General features: G+C 25.9%; 1 protein-coding gene across 2 annotated transcripts in view; it reads left to right on the top strand.

Moving 5' to 3' along the window:
* LOC129969387 (hemicentin-1-like) overlaps window positions 1-21,509 on the top strand; it is a 423,763-nt gene that overhangs the window by 341,666 nt on the left and 60,588 nt on the right. The window lies entirely within an intron of this gene.

Here is a 21,509-nt window from a genome sequence, read left to right on the forward strand (position 1 = left end):
TTGTAGTTAGTCGCAATGATTTAATAAGAAGGAATTGCAATACAACCTTCAAGACGAATTTCTGGAAAATAATAGTTTTAAGGCAATTTTGTATTATTAATCTTTTGTAAGCTAAATAAAATTAATTATTACCCTTACTGGCATAAAAGTCTCAACTAATAACTACGGCATTATAGTTAGTCACAATGAATTAATAAGGAAAATAAATTCACGTGTATTCTTTTTTTTTAAATAATACTAGATTAAATAGATGAAAATTTTGTGTAATCTCTTACTGGCTAAGTTGATTCCAACAGTTTTTGAAAGATTTCTTTGCCATACATTTGTTTTCAAATTTCGAAATTCGTCAATCTCGGATTCAAATATTTGGAAATTATTTGCCGATTTTTCCGCATATTAACTGTTTACACGTATTCGTTGTAAATGTTACTATAGGAGAAAATAAAGGAGAGAATCGTATTCTTTACTGGCTAAGTTGATTCCAAATGTTTTTGAAAGTTTTGTTTGCCGTAAATTATTTGCAAATTTTGAAGTTCATCTATCTTGTATTCAAATATTTGGACGATTACTCGGCGATGGAAATATTGGACGATTTTCTCACATATTAAGCATTTACACGAAATCGATGTAGGTATTTAATATGCAAAAATATAAGCAAGAAAATCGTATTCATTGTAGTAACTGTGTAGCAGAGTATAGAAAATGTAACCTTTGTTGAATATTATAAGACAACCACCACCATTTTATTAATTATTTCTTTTTGTGAATACTTTTCCGACTACTGCTATAAAATAATATTTAATTTAATTAAACAATAATTACCCAAAATAAGAAATACGTAATATAGACACCCATTTAAGAAGTGCATCATTATTTTTCAGAGCAATAACAGCCTTCCATTTTATGTATCTCAAGTTTCTTCACAATATCATTTTTCTACATTACCAGCTTTAAAATATTTTACAGCATGTAATTAATAATCAATTTACTGATGGAGATATTAAGAAAAGTAACTAGAATAATGATGTCACATAAATGCTAAACTTGTTATTTTGGCTGCTCTTTAAGTGTGTTTAACGATATTCAATTCTTTGTAATGTGTAAAGTTAAATTAGTAGTTAAAATATACTTACATAATTGTTTGAAATAAGCGAAGTTCATCTCAGTAAATTCTTACTTTTAACAATAAACATTTGTGTTGAAGAGTACTATAAATTATTTAAGATAAGTCATAGCTTTTGATAAATATACAAAAATTTGCTATAAGAGGGAATAAGAATAAGAAATAGTGTTATTACAAAATATGTATATAATTATTAATTATTTACACTTATTAAACCTGTATATGTTCTGAAATCTCATGAATGAAATTTTTTAGAGTCAGTATGGCACTTTTATATTGGTCCAAATAAATGGAATCTTATAAAGCTATATTAAGTAAAGTAAAATTTTGTAACACATTATATCTGATTTTTCATATTTCTCAAAAAATTTTTAAAAAAAACTGTCTAGAAATAAAAGATTTCAAGGTAATGACTTTAAAATAATTTTTTGCATTACTTATTTTATTTATAACATCTTTTTCTTATTTTTATATGTTATAGAATATCAGAAACTTTTCTTGATTGTAAAATAACCGCAATCAGAAAAGTTTAAGAAAATTTATTTACTTATTTCTAATTTAAGCATTTCTGGAATTCCTTATACATTACCGTTCTATATATTTTTAGTTATTTTATTCACCTTGATTTCCAATTTTAATCGTTTTGTCATAAATTCGTAATCCATTTTACGCGCGATTCTTTGCATATCTATTAATTCATAATGCCAGTTATATGAATATTAATCAAATTTAAAAAGATGGAAATACAGGAAAGGTATTTATATATTTATAAAAGAATTTTTCCTAATTTGACAGGCTGTTTAATAATAGTCAAACAATCATTGATATTACTTTGTAATATATTACTAAATACAAGCAAAATTGTAAAAAAAAAAGCCGAACATCTTTAGGGTTAGAGATTTTGCTTTGAATTGGAGGGATAACAGTTCGAAACCCATTTCCATAAAAGGTATATGTTGTTCAGCTTGGTGCATATTAAATGTAACTTTATTAATGATGTGATGTACCGTTAGTGAGGTAAGGAAATTTCGAAAATGAATGGCGGCTTTTCTGCATTACTGTCATCTGTTGGTAGTTTTGATGTTCGAGTCTAATATTCTGAACTTTCCCTTTAAAAGAGAATCTAACAATTTTCTTTTGTAGGTGGATTTCATATGTCTCTCTTATCAACTGTATGGCCTTTTTTTGTGCGCTGAATATAATTTATCTTTTCATGCCTTCAATATTTTAGACCACCAGAAATGATGTGCTTAGAAACTTATAATTATTTGCATTTAAATAACATGATCAATCAGCTATTTGTGAGTAAAAACTGATTATGACAATGGATGCTACGAACTGGAAAGAAAAATTCTTTTAACCGGAATAACAAACGAACTTTTCAAGCAGGCAATATCTAGAGGCACTAAGCAAATTATCTTTCCTCCTTCCATTCTCTGAAAGAGCACTTAAATATTAAACAAAAATTAGTGTGAGAATGAAGTGTTAAAATTAAAAATATTTTCACCACCTTCGGTCACGCAACTGGATTATATCTTAATTATAAGTAATCTAAAAAGGCTTTCACAAAACTATGCTGCTCTTGTTTTCATCACCAAGATGGGAAATTCAGTTTCGCCTTTTGGGGATAATTTTAAAACGTCTACTTTAAAAGAACACTTTCAAATTTTTAATCACTTTTATGATAGATTATTAAAAGATTAATGGTATAAGTGCCTTTAAGATTAAATTTTCCAAATAAGGCAAGTGTTGACATTGCTCTAGTTTAGCAGCTTTTACGTAGAAAAAGAAAGACAATTATTAAATTTCTTTTCTTTCTTTTTTTTTAAGTTTGTTTGATTAATCAAAATTCTTTCGAGCAAAAAATATTATGAAAAGTGATTGAAATTAATAGAAAAATAAAGATATTAATTAAGAATGGAATTTATTTTGTTGAAGAAGTGTTTGAAAAATAATTTATGAATTCAGTTTTGTGAAGTATTTTGAAAATAGAAATTCCGTTCCTTTTAATGATTTTGTGCTGAAAAAAGATGTGATTTGATGGAAATGTGAAAGATATTTATTACACGAAAATATTAAATTTAAATAAAAATTCAAGAACAAAAACAAAAAATTAAGTTCGGTAATTATTAAGTAAAAATTAAGTTAAATAAATTAAAAACTGATGAATCATTATCTTCATTTAATATCCTGATTATTTGAGATCAGTCGTAAAATTTTATTTTTGTCTTTCTTAAGAGACATGGAATATGAAATAAAAAAAATATTTTTATCCTATCCTAATTTTATCTAAAATTATAAAAATTCATTTTCTATACTTATTGATCAATAATTATTGAAATATATTATTTAAATTAAAATAATATAAGATTATTAAGCATAATGACTGTAACTTCGATCCAATGATTTTTTTTTCTTTCATTAAATCTTTCTTTTTCTTCTTTTACCTGGGGAGTGTATAAAATATCATTCGCCAGAAATCACCTACGAGTATAATAATTTACAGCTAATAATTTTATCATTAATATATATTGCTTTTTTTTCAAGAAAAGAAATGATGCTGATACATTTGAAATTTAATTTTTATGACGTAACTAGTTGAAGACGGTGCTGAATGCTTGTGTGAATCCTTATGCAATTAATACAATAATGAAAGAAAAGAGGAAAAAAACTTTTCGTTTTCATGGTTTAACAAGACAGTTGAAAAAGTATGACAAGGTAGAATAATATTATTTAGTTGATTCTACGGCTACTAAACACGAAAATACTAGATTTAACTTTACAGCAAATATAATAAGGGGAAAAGCCTAATATACCAAAAAAATTACCTATAACCTTATGATAAATTATTTACGAAAGTTTTATTTTTCTATGTAATTACAGCTATAAAAAGATCACATTGGTGTTTTTATTCTATATTCAAAACAAAGAAACAATATATGATTAATGAAATTAGAGAAGAATATTTAAGAAAAATAATGAAGTGTAAATGATGCCCTCCTAATTAAAATTAATTTGAAATAAAAAGCTTTTTTGAAAGCATACCTCTAATCATTTAATAGTAATTGATTATTTGATTATCTGTTTACTTTTATTCAGTTTTATCTTCTCCTTTATATATATATATATATATATATATATATATATATATATATATATATATATATATATATATATATAATTTTCTATTTTCCACACTATCATACGTTTAATTAATACTTTAAAATGAGGCACCTGAAATTCTACTTTAATCAAGCCTTCCTCTTCCGTTTTAATTTATTCAAAATGGGGATAACCTGGAACAATATTTGACGTTAAAACAACAAGACAAATCTACAAATGATTCTTGTTGTACTTTATTTGAGTAATTGCTTGATTTGTAGTGATTTATTACAGACAATGAATTTATTTACCAAACCAGAGATGTAATGAAGGAAAAGGCCGAAAAAGTACTTCTGCGGTTCGAAAGCAAATTACGAACATCCCCATTTACAATCCAGTCATGGTTCCATTTCGAATTAAAGCAAATTATCCAGAATATCCCTAATCTAAGACACGAAGAGTGTTTGTGCTCTGAATATTTAATTCTGGGAAGAAAATGTTATTTGTTTTCGAAGAATCGGCTTTGCAAGGCAGTGTTCGATAGGTGTTACAATCCAATGATTTTACGGATGTCCCAATTGCAAATTAGCATTCAGGGTACAACACTTATTGGCTCCTCCAATAAAGCAAATTAACATACGAGCATGTTTCTAAATAATTTGTTTCACAAACTTAATAAGATGTATTTACTCAAAATAAGCGATGGGACGTTTAAAGAGAAAGTTTTAGTTTACAATGCTATTAATTTTCTTAATCGGATGGATTCTCTTCAACAAACTATTAAGGCAATTACATGTGTAAGAAAGTGAAAATGTATTGACTGTTATGATCTACTAAAAGGAATCTGTGGAATTTAATTGCTCCTTTTTAATATTTTTTTAATCTGGATTTAATTCACATTTTGGCTTTAAATTTTCCATTCTATTTTAGACTAATGTCGTATTTAACATTTTTCTGTTTTAATAAATTATATTATCTAAAATACCGATAAAGTAAAATGCAGGAGCATTACATAGACGTTGCTGGTTAAAAGAATTTTTTAAAACTATAAATATATTTTTAATTGTAGATTCTTATGCAATTAAAGGCTTTAAATGCTTTAAATAAAAAGTAAATATTTGAAGGAAATAGTTAGAACTGTGATGCATTTTAATAATCAAAAGCAGTATGCCTTCTAATTATAGCATTAGGTTGAGAAGTATCAAATTCATTATAATATATATATATACAAAAGTATTAGAATCAAGTTAATAGGAAAAACAAAAACCAAATAAAAATTAAACCAAAAAAATTATTAAAAAATATTAAAAAAGAATCCGGCCTGAAGACTTTTTCAAGGGTCACCCTCAGGCAGGGATTCAAATAAAGGAATTTTTTCTGTGAGGACATACAGACATTAAGTCTAATAATGATTCCTCGTGACCCGAAAATCCCCCGAAATTATGCTCAAGAGATATACCATTTTAACAGAAAGGAAATACAAAATAACAAATTAGAAAAAAAAAACACAAAGTGAAAATACAATAAAAACAATAACAATAAAAACAAAAACAGCATTAAAATTAAAATTAAAATTAAAAACGAAAAGGCCAAGACATACCATCCAACAGTGAACGAAACTTTAAACAATCGATTGTGATTTCCTGTTTTTGAAAGTTAACGGTAAATTATGTAAACAGAGGTAGGCACCCAGCGCCATCTATTGAGTGATCCAATATGCAAGTAAATTTCTATTTTTATTTAAGCCAAAAGATTAATCCCAAACCATACCTTGTTTAATTAAAAAATTGACATTACAGTAATTTCTAGGAAAATCATTTTTAATTAAATTTTTAAGGAGGATATTTGATGCTTCAATATAAGAACTTTTATTATTGCAAACCCTTTTGATCCTGTTAACTTGTGAGAAAATAAGATTTTTGAAAATTTTAGAGTTTAGATTGGAATGGTAGTTACATAGTTTTGTTATTTTAAAGTTGAAATCATCCCTTTTATCGTATATACCAACTATTGTTTTATCATTAGCAATTTCGATTTTTAAATCTAGAAAGGTAGCCTCAAGTTGATTTATATTTGTATCTTTTAGAATTAAATCTTTTGGATAGCAATTAGTAATAATATTAGTATTGTCGAAGTTAATCAAAAGTAGGTCATCAATATATCTCCACCCGTTTATTAAATTATATTTAATTATTTTTTTTTCATAGTAATGCAGGAAAATATTAACTAAAGCACTTGAGAAAGCTGTCCCCATTGGAATGCCATTGACTTGTTTATAAAAATTAATACCATTAAACACGTAATTTTCAGTAATATTAAAATTACATAACTCAAGCCAGTTATTTTTAGGAATGATATTTTCATTTAAATATTCGTCATATATAAAAGTGCAGACCTTTATTAATTTTTCATGAGGTAGATTAGTGTATAAATTTTCGAAATCAAAAGTATTAAGTTTATTAATGTTGTTATCTTTAAGAAAATCCAATACTTCTTTGTTACTAGAAATAATAAAGTTGTCTTCATTTTTTATTTTGTCCAGGATAATTTTTAAATATTTAAAGAAATGTTTACCCGTATAGTAATTATAACTACCAGTGCTACAGGTTACGAATCTGAATTTTAATGGATTTTTATGAAATTTAACTGTTGGGAATAAATAAGGATAGTTAAGAGAGCAAGTCTTAGTTTTGGTTTTTTTTTGCGAAAGCTAGCATTCTTTTATCTAATTCCTTTTTCCCGGTGTTCTTTAACATATAAGTTGCATTAGAGTTATATTCATTAATTAAAAGTTCTTTATAATAATATTTACAAATTAAACAGAAATTATTTGCTGATTTATCTATTACTGTAATAACAAATTTTTCTTTTAAATTTTTTATTTCATTTTTTAATGTTTTACTAAAATAAATCCCACGTTCTTTAGATCTGTCAAAATCAGTATTCAATTTTATTTTAATTTCCTTTAAAATTCTCACTTTCCATTCCCCGAAACCTTCCGCAGGCCAGTGGTATTTTCTAGATAATTTGGCAATAAAAACATCCAAATCATTACCAATAGAAATCAAAATTTTGTTATGGTTTTTTTTTCTCTTAATCTAAATTTTGTTCCTCTTCCCATCAAATCTCTTAAAGAGTTGGATTCAATAATTTTTAAATTACCTGTAATAATATGACCTTTATCAATATCTATAAAATCTTTATATTTTTCCTTGTTACAGTAACAATCTGTTTTATTTATTTTATCTAAATTTTTGCTATAGTAATTATAATTACAAATTTTTTTCTTTAAAGTTGAAGTGTAACTAAACGCTATTGATACATTAGTTTTATCTGCAAGAGGAAAAAATATATTATTATTATGTATAATTTTGGGTAATTTAAGATATTCGAAGTAAATATCCAAGAATTTAATCACACAGTATTCTTTGTAAACATTATTTTTATTATTAAAAAGTAAATCGTTTTTTCCAATGTTAAGTTTACATTTAATAAGATCTAGAATAATACATTTAGTGTACGAATTTTTAAACTCTAATTCCCCGAATTTATTATTTAAAAACCATTTCATTTTATTATTTCTAAGACCAAAAATGTATTTCCTAATTCTGTGAATGTTTTCACTATTGTGTTCCAGATTACAGTAATTTTGAAATTCCTCAAATATAATTTGAAAATTGCCTCCTTTCCCTTTACCTCTTTTAAATCTTTTAGAAAAGTTATCTTTATTTAGAAAATTTTTAAAAATGTTAAATTTGTTATAAATGCAATTATTGTTTAAATCTGCATAACCTTCCCCATTTAATTTACTATTGAGACCATAAGGAAATAAAGTTTTCAGGTTGCAAATATAAATGTTTTCCAGATCTAATCTTTTGTTTAATTCGTTAATATTGTCTTCTAGAATGTAGATATTAATATTGTTAAAGTTATGGTTTTGAAAATGCTCCAGTTCGAAGTCAGTGGTCCTATTTTTTATGAAGTTTTTTATATCGGATCTGTGATTGTTAATTCTTAAATTAAGCTCGGTGCTAGTTTGGCCAATATATTTTAAATTACATTCTGAACAATTAAGGAGATAAATCAAATTTTTGTTTTTACAGAATGTTTGTAATTTTGAGTTTTCATTTTTGATCTGTTCCTTATCTGCCAAAGGACATATCCTACACTTTCCGTTTCCACAAATTTTATATTTTTTTGTATTTTTAAGATTTTTTAAACAAAACAATTGTGTCAGTAATTTTTTCTCCGTGAATGCTCCTGACACAAAGCTATCCACAGTGCCCCTTGGTAGAGCGCGCGACGGGCCATGCGCTATGATAAATTCGTTATTAACTTTTTGCATAGTTTAATTTATTTATTAAAATGAAAATATATCTCCTAAACGCCAAAAAACAAGGAATTCTCGAAAAAGTAAAATCAGGAAAAATGATCTGAAAATTCTTAAATTTATTAGGCAATACACCAAAAAACCTATTGAACCCCCCACCACCACCAAAAAAAAACTATTAAAAATATTTTATTTAAAAATTTTGCAGTTCGTGGAACAGCGCACCTGCAGCTAAATTCCAACCAAATGCAAGAACGAGTAACCAATCTAAAGTAAGAAAAAGTTTGAAAACGAAACTAAAATGAAAACGAAACAAAACAGTTTCGAAATCGCAACTAAAATTTATTACCTATTTAAACTAAAACCAAAAAGGAACTTCATAGTATTTAGAGAGCGCAATTGCAGCTACTTCTAAAACACAGATGAATTGATACAAAAGTATTAGAATCAAGTTAATAGGAAAAACAAAAACCAAATAAAAATTAAACCAAAAAAATTATTAAAAAATATTAAAAAAGAATCCGGCCTGAAGACTTTTTCAAGGGTCACCCTCAGGCAGGGATTCAAATAAAGGGATTTTTTCTGTGAGGACATACAGACATTAAGTCTAATAATGATTCCTCGTGACCCGAAAATCCCCCGAAATTATGCTCAAGAGATATACCATTTTAACAGAAAGGAAATACAAAATAACAAATTAGAAAAAAAAACACAAAGTAAAAATACAATAAAAACAATAACAATAAAAACAAAAACAGCATTAAAATTAAAATTAAAATTAAAAACGAAAAGGCCAAGACATACCATCCAACAGTGAACGAAACTTTAAACAATCGATTGTGATTTCCTGTTTTTGAAAGTTAACGGTAAATTATGTAAACAGAGGTAGGCACCCAGCGCCATCTATTGAGTGATCCAATATGCAAGTAAATTTCTATTTTTATTTAAGCCAAAAGATTAATCCCAAACCATACCTTGTTTAATTAAAAAATTGACATTACAGTAATTTCTAGGAAAATCATTTTTAATTAAATTTTTAAGGAGGATATTTGATGCTTCAATATAAGAACTTTTATTATTGCAAACCCTTTTGATCCTGTTAACTTGTGAGAAAATAAGATTTTTGAAAATTTTAGAGTTTAGATTGGAATGGTAGTTACATAGTTTTGTTATTTTAAAGTTGAAATCATCCCTTTTATCGTATATACCAACTATTGTTTTATCATTAGCAATTTCGATTTTTAAATCTAGAAAGGTAGCCTCAAGTTGATTTATATTTGTATCTTTTAGAATTAAATCTTTTGGATAGCAATTAGTAATAATATTAGTATTGTCGAAGTTAATCAAAAGTAGGTCATCAATATATCTCCACCCGTTTATTAAATTATATTTAATTATTTTTTTCTCATAGTAATGCAGGAAAATATTAGCTAAAGCACTTGAGAAAGCTGTCCCCATTGGAATGCCATTGACGTGTTTATAAAAATTAATACCATTAAACACGTAATTTTCAGTAATATTAAAATTACATAACTCAAGCCAGTTATTTTTAGGAATGATATTTTCATTTAAATATTCGTCATATATAAAAGTGCAGACCTTTATTAATTTTTCATGAGGTAGATTAGTGTATAAATTTTCGAAATCAAAAGTATTAAGTTTATTAATGTTGTTATCTTTAAGAAAATCCAATACTTCTTTGTTACTAGAAATAATAAAGTTGTCTTCATTTTTTATTTTGTCCAGGATAATTTTTAAATATTTAAAGAAATGTTTACCCGTATAGTAATTATAACTACCAGTGCTACAGGTTACGAATCTGAATTTTAATGGATTTTTATGAAATTTAACTGTTGGGAATAAATAAGGATAGTTAAGAGAGCAAGTCTTAGTTTTGGTTTTTTTTTGCGAAAGCTAGCATTCTTTTATCTAATTCCTTTTTCCCGGTGTTCTTTAACATATAAGTTGCATTAGAGTTATATTCATTAATTAAAAGTTCTTTATAATAATATTTACAAATTAAACAGAAATTATTTGCTGATTTATCTATTACTGTAATAACAAATTTTTCTTTTAAATTTTTTATTTCATTTTTTAATGTTTTACTAAAATAAATCCCACGTTCTTTAGATCTGTCAAAATCAGTATTCAATTTTATTTTAATTTCCTTTAAAATTCTCACTTTCCATTCCCCGAAACCTTCCGCAGGCCAGTGGTATTTTCTAGATAATTTGGCAATAAAAACATCCAAATCATTACCAATAGAAATCAAAATTTTGTTATGGTTTTTTTTTTTTCTCTTAATCTAAATTTTGTTCCTCTTCCCATCAAATCTCTTAAAGAGTTGGATTCAATAATTTTTAAATTACCTGTAATAATATGACCTTTATCAATATCTATAAAATCTTTATATTTTTCCTTGTTACAGTAACAATCTGTTTTATTTATTTTATCTAAATTTTTGCTATAGTAATTATAATTACAAATTTTTTTCTTTAAAGTTGAAGTGTAACTAAACGCTATTGATACATTAGTTTTATCTGCAAGAGGAAAAAATATATTATTATTATGTATAATTTTGGGTAATTTAAGATATTCGAAGTAAATATCCAAGAATTTAATCACACAGTATTCTTTGTAAACATTATTTTTATTATTAAAAAGTAAATCGTTTTTTCCAATGTTAAGTTTACATTTAATAAGATCTAGAATAATACATTTAGTGTACGAATTTATATATATATATATATATATATATATATATATATATATATATATATATATATATATATATATATATATATATATATATATATATATATATATATATATATATATATATATATATATATATATATATATATATATATATATGTATATATATATATGGCTACTAATTAAAAAATTATATAGATTTTCAACTAAATTCGCATCGCGCAGTAAAGACATTAAAACGCTGTAAGGTACTTTACCTCTAGCGCAAACTGCATTATGAAGAAATTTATTTGCAAAATATTTTCTTTGCTAAAAGTAAGTCTTTACTTTAATTTTCATCTGAAATTAGTAAACATGTACTAAAGCAAAAATAAGCAAAATTTCAATTTTAAAATAATATTAATTGTTTTGAAAATAAATTAAAAAGGAAAAAAAATGCAACCAAATCTAAAATGAATCATTTTTAGTACATTTTCATCAATGAAAACCACTGATAATTTCTATCATAAGATATATTTTTAGCAATTAGCTTTGATTCTTTAGAAATAATCAAGGGTTTTAAAATCATTAATAATAAAAGATTTTTAAAATAATAATATTATTACGATTTATCAAAATTATTTTTGCTTATTTATATTCTGTCTTTTTCAAGTGTTTCTTAAATTACCAACAAAAATAAGACAAAATTTGGAAACTGAAGTTATAAAAATGTTATATAGTTTCTCATCAATAAAATCGTTAAACGCATACATGCCATGTAAATTTATCATCACAAATGTATATTTTTAGAGAAATGTGTAAAAAGTTTTACGTTTATATAAAAAGCTAAGTGTTTTCATCAAAGCAGCCATCTTTTAAGTGTTATAGAGTTAATTTATCTAAAATTGCAAAAATTAAATTAAAATTGTTATGACATTGTAAGACTGCACTTAAAAAAATGTTAAGAAAACTGTTTTTAAAATACAGTTTCATTAGAATGATAAAACAAAAACTATATTTTTAATAATTTTCTTCGTTTTCTTAATCTTTAAGTCGTATTTCATGATTTTTTTCATAAATATCTTGAAATCCATTTTTTCCAGAAAATTCTTTACAAATGGCTAAGTTTCATATAGTAAAAAAATTCGTGAAATGAATCGATCATGTGATAGTTTAATTTTAAAATTACTAAAAATTGTGTATTCCATCGAAAACTTCAAACTTGCTTTTTTAGGAAAGATTTGAAAAATTCCTTCAGTGTCTTGGAAGAAGTCGAGTTAAATAAATGTGCATAAAAATTCTATTTGCCATTTTATATGTAAATTGCTGTTTTAGAAATTTTACATGCAAATCAGATGTTCTAAATTTATAGATTTTTTTTTTTTTTTTTTTTTTTTTTTTTTTTTTTGAAAATGGAAACATTTTCCAGTTATAGATATATTACACAAAAATCGGTGTAATATATAAATATTTTTAATATTATAAAAAATAGCTTTAAAAAATAATCTATTTCAAGGAATTATAATTAATAAAATGGATCATAAAGTGCATTTATTTTCACCAGTTTCGTATCTGCAAATTACATTGCATTTTATAAACAATGGGAAATTATAAATTTGATAACTATAAAGAATGTCTTTTTATCATTAATAATTGTTGTTAATTTGCAATGTAGAAATTATTATTAACAAAAAATATCACAATATCGGATTTTTTTTTGTGTGTGTGTGTGTCCTTAATGAACAAACTTCATGCCAATAATGCATTTTTTTTTTTCATCTGCGAAAAATCTTCCTTTCTGACACTTGAAGTGGCATTTGTGACTGACAGAAGAAATAATATCACCATGATAAAAGAACCTGAATTATAGCCTCTCATCTAGATTAAATTTAGCACTGAATCTCTCCACTCCGATAACCGTAACTTTATTGAGGAGTCTGAAACCAACTCTTCCATTCATTTTTTTGCATTATAAACCTTCTGGCGCCAGTACCAGTATCGCTGACACCTCTAAAAGCAGTAGAAAGTGCCTGGCGGATTCTACTAAAGTAGAAATTTCAAGCACCTTTTTTTCTCCGCCATTTTTAGACATTCTCCCGCCATCTTTATTTACAACAGAGACACTTAGGTGAGTCTGAAGGAGGAAAGAAGGAAAGAGGAAAGAAAGAAAAAAAAAGATACTAATGGTGCTGAAGCAGTTAGATCACTTTTAACTTCTCAGCACTAGAAGTAATCTTTTGTGGCCGAAGCTATTCAAGTAATTTGAGGCAAACGTAATTTAGATAGTTAATTTTAAGCCAACTAAATAGTTTGGAACACTTTTCAGAAAGTAAAAGGGCTTTAAAAAATTAAAAACTAGACAATAGGTATTTTTAAAAAATGAGCTTTCTGAAAAATATTTGCTGGAACAAGGAGTTTTTTTACGAAGGAAGGAATTAATTTAGTTATTTTTTTAAATTCTAATTAAAGAGGGACTGTTAAAAGCAAACCTTGATGTTCGCACAATTTTTATAAATGCAGTATAATTATTAGTGATTTTGATATTGGGCTTCAAAATTTATATTTTACATTTTTCCTAAGTGTTTTTTCTGTAAAGAAATATTAAAGCTTCATATTTTTATTTTCTTCTCCCGGATAATTTTTCATGCTTTGAATTCTTTAATGACTCCTATGAATGCATAAATATGTCAACGTTCTAACACAATAAAAAAAAGAAATTTATTTGCAGTAAATAATATGTGCTTTAAATTAATTCAGTCGAAGTGGAAGAAGTTAAAAATGAGTCCAGTTGCATTTAGCAATAAATCAAAACATTGCTGAGTTTAGTAGTCGCTAAATAATTAAAGCTCTTTTTGCTGTATGCAAAATCAAATCAAAAACAATTTGTAAATGTGTGTGTGTATTTTTTATTTTAATTTTAATATTTTATTTTACTGGAATTATTTTTTCACTTGGTTAACGATATCTAACATAAATATATTTGGGTAAACTATAAAATATTACATTTATAAAATTTAAAATGTTATTTAATATACATGGAAATATCATATTTAAATTTGTAAGTTTATTGCATTTTCCAATTAAAATTAAGTAAAATTTTATATAATTTTGAAGAAAGATATTAATTTACATATTAGTGAAAGAGATTTTGCGATCAACGAAACATTAAACTATGAATCATATTTCCTTAAAAAAAATGTAGATGATCAGGATATCTATGTACATTGGAAATATTTAAGACTTAAAATGAGTTTTGTTCTAGGGCTTTTAAACCCATTTTATAAAAAAGGGTATACAATGCACTTCCTTGCAGTTTTTTTATTTTCTTTTTTTCATTTTCTTCTATTATTAATACTATACTTTTTATTCTTTCCTTTCTTTTACGTTTACCTCAGGGATTAAAATATGATTTCTTATGAATTTCCTCCCAAATTGTATGGAACTCGATTTATCATAATAAATAAAAAAATAAGGTGAAGCTACATTTGCATATGTACTAATATATGTACATATTAATGTTGGCATGTTTATTATGTTATGAAGAAAGACAAAGCAAGAAAACGCTTTTATTACATTGGTTTCTCCAAAGTGCATACTCACAAGCTAACACAGTTTGCACATTCTGTCATTATGTGTCACTGTTGCAGTGATGAATGTCCCTTGATTCGCTGCCGTTGCGCGTGCGGCAACACTTCAGGAACTTTGCTCTGATACATAGTGACACTTGATAGGAATTCCGTTGAAACAAAGTTTCATTTTTCAGCTGGCTTCGTCTTCCATCAAAATTATTGTAATTTTTTTTAATCCAAAGAAAGCACAATATTTGTTTTAAATGAGTAATCTACTTTGGTTGGCTGTTGAAACTGTCAAAATAAGAAATCTCCCCCCCCCCCATCATTTGCCATCTGTCAACTGCGGAAGAATCAGCAGGATTATTTTTCACCTAATTCAAAGAAACTAATGTTAGTAATAATTTTTGGACAGTAGATCCTCGCAAATACACAAAACTCGATTAGTGAGTATTAAAAAATTGTAATTAAAAGTCATGTCATTACGAAACATTTCCAAATATTTTAGTGAGGTCAAGTTCACCAATGATTGACAAAACATTGAAATCCTTAAAAAGGCCACAAATTGAAAAGAATTAAATTCCCTTCTAAATTCATAGTTTTTATAATTTCAAGAGATATAAAAAGTCCGAAGAAAATCCAAATCCGAAGAAAATCGAACATGATTGCATTGGTTTCACCTGCATAATATATAAAATTACAGAAAAAGATGTGAAATGTAGAATGGTAGAGTTGAAATTGAACCACGATTCGATCAGCCAACTAAAGAGTAATTTTCATTTGAGTGATTTATTTTCTTCTCAAATTATTGCTGGTGCATTATGATTAAATCTAATTTTTATTTCATTAAATCCGAAGAGTCGACGAAGAATCTTTCTTCCTTTATTGCTCTACTTAGGTGTATTTTTTTATGATAAAATAAAAACAAAGATCAAATATCAGGCCTTTTCTAAGAATATTTTAGATATTTTTACTCAATGGTAAATCTACCAGTATTTTTTTTTTTAATTTGAAATCCTTCTTATATGTAAAATCATCCGACTTTAATATTCAGTTGTTAATAAAAGGAAAACATATCATAAAAATTCCGTTCGATAAAATTTGTGGAAGCATTTATTAACAAGAATTAAAGTACATAAAAAGATATTATTAGTTCAAGAAATATATTTAAAACTAAGCATTGAAAAGCATTATCTTTTTAAAGGTGTGTTCCAATTGCTGCTTATTTTGAAATTTTATTATTCTTAGTTTTATTATTCTAACTTAATTTCTTTTTAAATATGAAATCATGCTAATATGTCTCTCTTTGAAATTGAAGGAATTAAATTAAAATTAGTTTTATTATATTTTTTAAAACTTTATCAATTAAAATTTATTATTGCAGAGGTATTATTATAAATTTTCCATCATGACATAAGTTTGGCTATATGTTCCTAATTTCCTACTAAAATAGTGAGCTCATTTTAAATGAAAATGGAGTTTTTTGCATTGAGTGTATATGAGATATTGACCCATTTTTAGTAGGAACTACACAAATAGTTATGTAGAAAATGCTTCATATTTAGATCGGTAGTTGAAATAAAAGATATATCATTAGCCTTAAAAGGATGCGAAAATAAAATACCTCAGAAAAGTTTTAATTTTTTTTTCATATTACCATTGTTGTTGGAGGTTTAACAAGCACTTTTTAGAAACTCGATAAAAAGAGCCATTGCAATTTCTGATGATTATTTTTTGATAGATTTTCAAAGCGTTTCAGAAACGGTTTCAAAAGTAAGTCAGGTCACTGAGTTAATAACTTCTTAAGTTTAATGGTAAAGAAAAGATTTCATCTCGCAAGCTACTTCATCGGAAAGGTTGACGAAGATCCTGTCTCTTATTTCTGTTTCTCTTTCTTGTAAAAAGAGACCCTCTCTGCCTTTATAGCAGGCCATTTCCTCTCGTTAGGGATGACACAAATAAAGAATGTGATTGTGAGAGACGAACCTTTGTTAGAAAAGGATTGAGTCTTCTTCTCCATTCCATTAACAAGACGAGTTTGGGCCGCCGACTACCAATCCATGTCAGCTATTCGATATGGGAGTGGTGGCTGGTGCCAAACCTTTGTTTATTCTATGCCAGAATGCCACTAGCACTTAAGTTCTTGGATAACGAATAAAACTTTTATTTTTATTTTACTCATGTGTCCTGTCAACTTCACTTTATTGTCTCACAGAATTTTCTTGCTTGATTATTATTCACAGATGGGAATTCTCTCGTAGATTTTCCGTTGTTGTCTCTTCTTTTTCTCTTCTTGGTTACAGTTAAAATGCATCGATACAATGTCCTTCAATTGAAAAATTCTGCCTGGAATTTCGAAATAAATTTGTAAGAAATAACTCTCGCATTCTATGTTTCAAAAAATAAATATTTCGCTGAAGCATCTTTACAATTTTTTCACTAACTTTTCTTGTTTATTCTATTAAATAGAAAAGTTCTTTTTCATAATTAAAAATCTTCAGTAACGATTTTATAATATTTTTTTCATATCAGTTATTATAAGCTGACTTCTATTTTCATAAGATATGCAATCACTTATATTTAATATAGTAAAAAAGGTTTTAAAAAAATATACTTTAACTATGCATTCTGTTAGCGTCCCTTACAGCCTTACCTTCGTACATTTGCTCGTCAGACATCGAAATTCTTACTCTTATATTTTCTTTAGAAAACAATTTAATTTATAATTTATATCTTAATAAAAAAGTAGACAAACAATGTGTTGAAAGTGAATAATTGCATTTTTCTATTGGGAGGTATGAAATGAGTTTTATCAACTCTTTTAGCTAAATTTTGCATCTTATTTTATATAGCATCGATTTCTATTGCTTAAGTTAAATTCACAGACAAATATACTTTGCCTAATAAGGTTGCGTCTCCGTAAAGTTTGATGTTCTTATTTGATGATTTCTTTATTACTTTTTATAATTTTTGCTGAAGTAGTAAATGTAAAACAGTAATGTTATTCATTTTCGATTAACGTTTTGGTATGATTCATTTATTTACTTCATTCATACGTATGCAAGATTTAACTTACAATTATTTAAGTACTAGATAACAAATACTTTTTTTTTGTCTAATTCTTCGTTCCAGATGACATCACTTCTGGTTAGCTTATTATTAATTTCAGGGAACAATTTTTTCCCTCTCCGTCTTTTATTAATATTATTGTTTTTTATGATCTTTTACAGAGCTAAATTTGTATTAGAGTCTTGATAAAATACTTTTGTGTTAAGTAATTTGGGGTAAATTATACAAAATATTCCATTTTAAAATGTCATCCGCGCAGAATGAATACAGTTGAATGAAGAATTTCCAAGATAAATCAAGGATCAAGGATTTCTTTTGTTTTGTCTGACCGAATTTGCTTCACTGTTTAGCGAAATACGTTTGTTTAATTGCAATTCACAAATGGGACTTCTATTAATTTGGTAGGATGCTAACTTTCTTTTTATGTTAAATGCTTTGTTATTCTAAATAAAATGGTAACTGAAGATGGCTTTGCAAATTAGAATTGGATACTCAGATTTAAAAAATAATTCTGCATCAGAAAATAATTCTTCATAGCAAATGAACTCATTATTTTACTTATGAAATTTGTTAACATCCTTTAATTGTTTTTACTTTCGGCTCATGTTTAATTATTAATAATATATAATTATTTTTCTCATCTTTTTGATTATTACATTTTAAAGACTTTTTATTTAATTAATTGTTTTATGCTTGAAAGTTAGAATTTTTTATATTCACCATATGATATGCTAGAACTGAAATTCTTTATATTTGTGTATTCTCGATGACAATGCACTATATTAATATTTCCAGAACTTTATTCATTAATTTAAATTTTGATACCTTACCCACTGTTAGATCAAGTAATAAATGTTAGGAACCATATATCAAATTAATCAGAAATAAAATAATGATTTCTCTATTTATTGCACCAATAAAAATGTGTCTTTAAAAACTGATTTTCTTTATCAAATGTTTCAAATGACTAAACATAAAACTGTATCGCAACGATTATAAAGAATCGTCATGAGCCCTTCTATATTAATTTATGTTCTAGTTGTTACAATATCTAAATTCCTATATATGCCTATAAAAATGCGCCGTTTTAGGAATAATTTGCAGGTTTTTTTTTATTATCTATGGACATTTCTATTCTTTTAACTTCCATTTTTATATTCTTCGTGCATTTAAATGGCAACATCCTTAAAATGCTAATGTTCTACAGTTGACAGAAATCTTTTCTTCTTACCATCCTCGCAGAGATGAAAAATGATTGTGTTCTCGGAAAAAAAAATTATTCTGCCACTCAACGTTTTAAATTTAAAAAAAAAATTATTTTACTCAAGTATTCTGTCAATTTTAGTTTAATATTTTACCGAATTTTTTGCCATTATAAAGGATTAAATGGAAATTCTTTCCATTAAATTTTTCGTGATGCTCATGATATTCCTAAGAGGCTGTATTAAATCTCAATTGCATAAATTGCCATTTTTTGCAGTTAATAAAAAAATGCCTGTGAATTTTGTATTTTTGTATGAAAATGTATTTTTAATTTTGTATGAAAATGTATTTTTGGAGTTATGTCTGTCTATCTGTCCGTGGACATGGTAATTCAGAAACGCTTGGTGCAAGACATTGAGAAGTTGTAGCATTTGGTACATAAATGTAGCTACTGATTTTTTTTTTATTATTTTTTTAGAATTTTAAACGAACCCTTTCAGAGAATGTCTGTCTATCTGATTGCTCAAGTAGAAATGAATTATATAAATATAAAACGCATAATCTTAGGTAAATAAAATTTGCCAAACAGGCTAAGCAGCTAAAATGTGGACTCGCATCAAATTTTAAACCATACTTCTCATTTGGATGATCAAATGTCCTTTCGCATGCGGTGTCAGAGCAATAATTCATAAATTCAAGGATTTAAATCATTGAAATTCAGTATGTGATCTTGTGGCTACATCTATATTGCCATATCAAATTTCGGTTTCAATTAGTCTGAAAAACGACGTCCAAAATACATATTAGGACGAGAGATTCAGTAAAAATAAGACATTCGTCACTTTAGCCAAAGTCAATAATTTTATGTGCCCATAAATGTTTTATTGAAGATAATGCGAGAATGTTTCTGGAAACCAATTCCCCCCTTTTTTTAAATTTTATCCTCAAATCTGGTTAACAATATTATAGTTTTCTTACTTATACAATAAATATTTTTATTCGTGTCGTTCTGTACAAATTCAAGCGATGTTGCTCTATTTAAGCCAATTGTGTTTTAAATTTAGGCGTATTTAAATTTTTCAAATCATTACACTTATAAATATAAATGTAAACATTGAATTCATGTACTTACTTATAAATCAATAAAAATGAATTTATTTTGCTATAATTAATTATAAAACATGATTAAATGAGACGACTTTTAAATTTATTCTTTCTACAAATGTTTCATTTTTTTTATTATTATTATTATTCTAGCATCTTTCTATTAATCACTTTTCTCTCTACATTTTGGATAGCTTTAGAAAAGAACTATGATTAGGGAATGTTTTCGAATAAACATTGCATATGCAATAAAATAATTAGAAATAAATATCCTGGGTAAGCTTTCTTTTATGTTGTTTCAGATTAAAATACTCTAAAAAATGTAACAAGAAGAAATTGCAACATTTACTTTATTTATTTATTTTTTTGTTATAAATAGCAAGAAAAAATTCATTCGAAATACATAAAGCCATCCTCTTGTCTATCTCCAGCTGGAATTATAAGAAATGCTCTGGAGGAGCTTTCTCATTTGGCAAATGAGGAAAGAAAGAGATAGCTGGAGGTCACTTGTGTTAAACGACGGATAATCAGAAAGAGAGAGAAACTTCTTCGTAAATAGCGCGAAGAAAGAAAATGCTTGGCTCACATCTAGGCGTAACGAACAATTCCACTCGGAAAAGGATTCTTCAGGCCATTCCTTTTTGCAAGATTACTGCTGACGAAGAAAAATGTTTTGATATAATAATAATAAAAAAAAATAAAAAAAAATGGTGCATTGTTTTATTATAATTATAGATTAATTATTATGAAAAATTGGATTTTGGACCATTCAAAGTTATCCTCTAAAAGAAATTTCAGATATTACTTTCTAGTACGCTGTCTATTGAATAATTAGAAAAGGAAAGCGCATTAAAAAAAGAAAGCATTTAAAAGCGCATTTAAGCGTTGTTAGACATGAAGATTTTAACACACTGGTGATACTGGAAATCTTGTTGAAATATCATTTTATCAAAGAGTAACTTGGTCGTATATGAAGTATGTGAAGGAAACTGTAATGAACAAAAATAGTGAATATTCAATAAAATAAAACAATATACGAAGAAATTTATTCCAAATAATATTTATAATCAAACGTTTACAAAATTCAAACTGAAGGAAATACCCACTTTATTTATTTTTTTTATTTCTTAGGAAATGGTTTCATATTGAACCTAAATAATATATATATATATATATATATATATATATATATATATATATATATATATATATATATATATATATATATATATATATATATATATATATATATATATATATATATATATATATATATATATATATATATATATATATATATATATATATATATATA

This window comes from Argiope bruennichi, chromosome 5 (assembly GCF_947563725.1).
Source record: "Argiope bruennichi chromosome 5, qqArgBrue1.1, whole genome shotgun sequence".
NCBI classification, from domain to species: domain Eukaryota; kingdom Metazoa; phylum Arthropoda; class Arachnida; order Araneae; family Araneidae; genus Argiope; species Argiope bruennichi.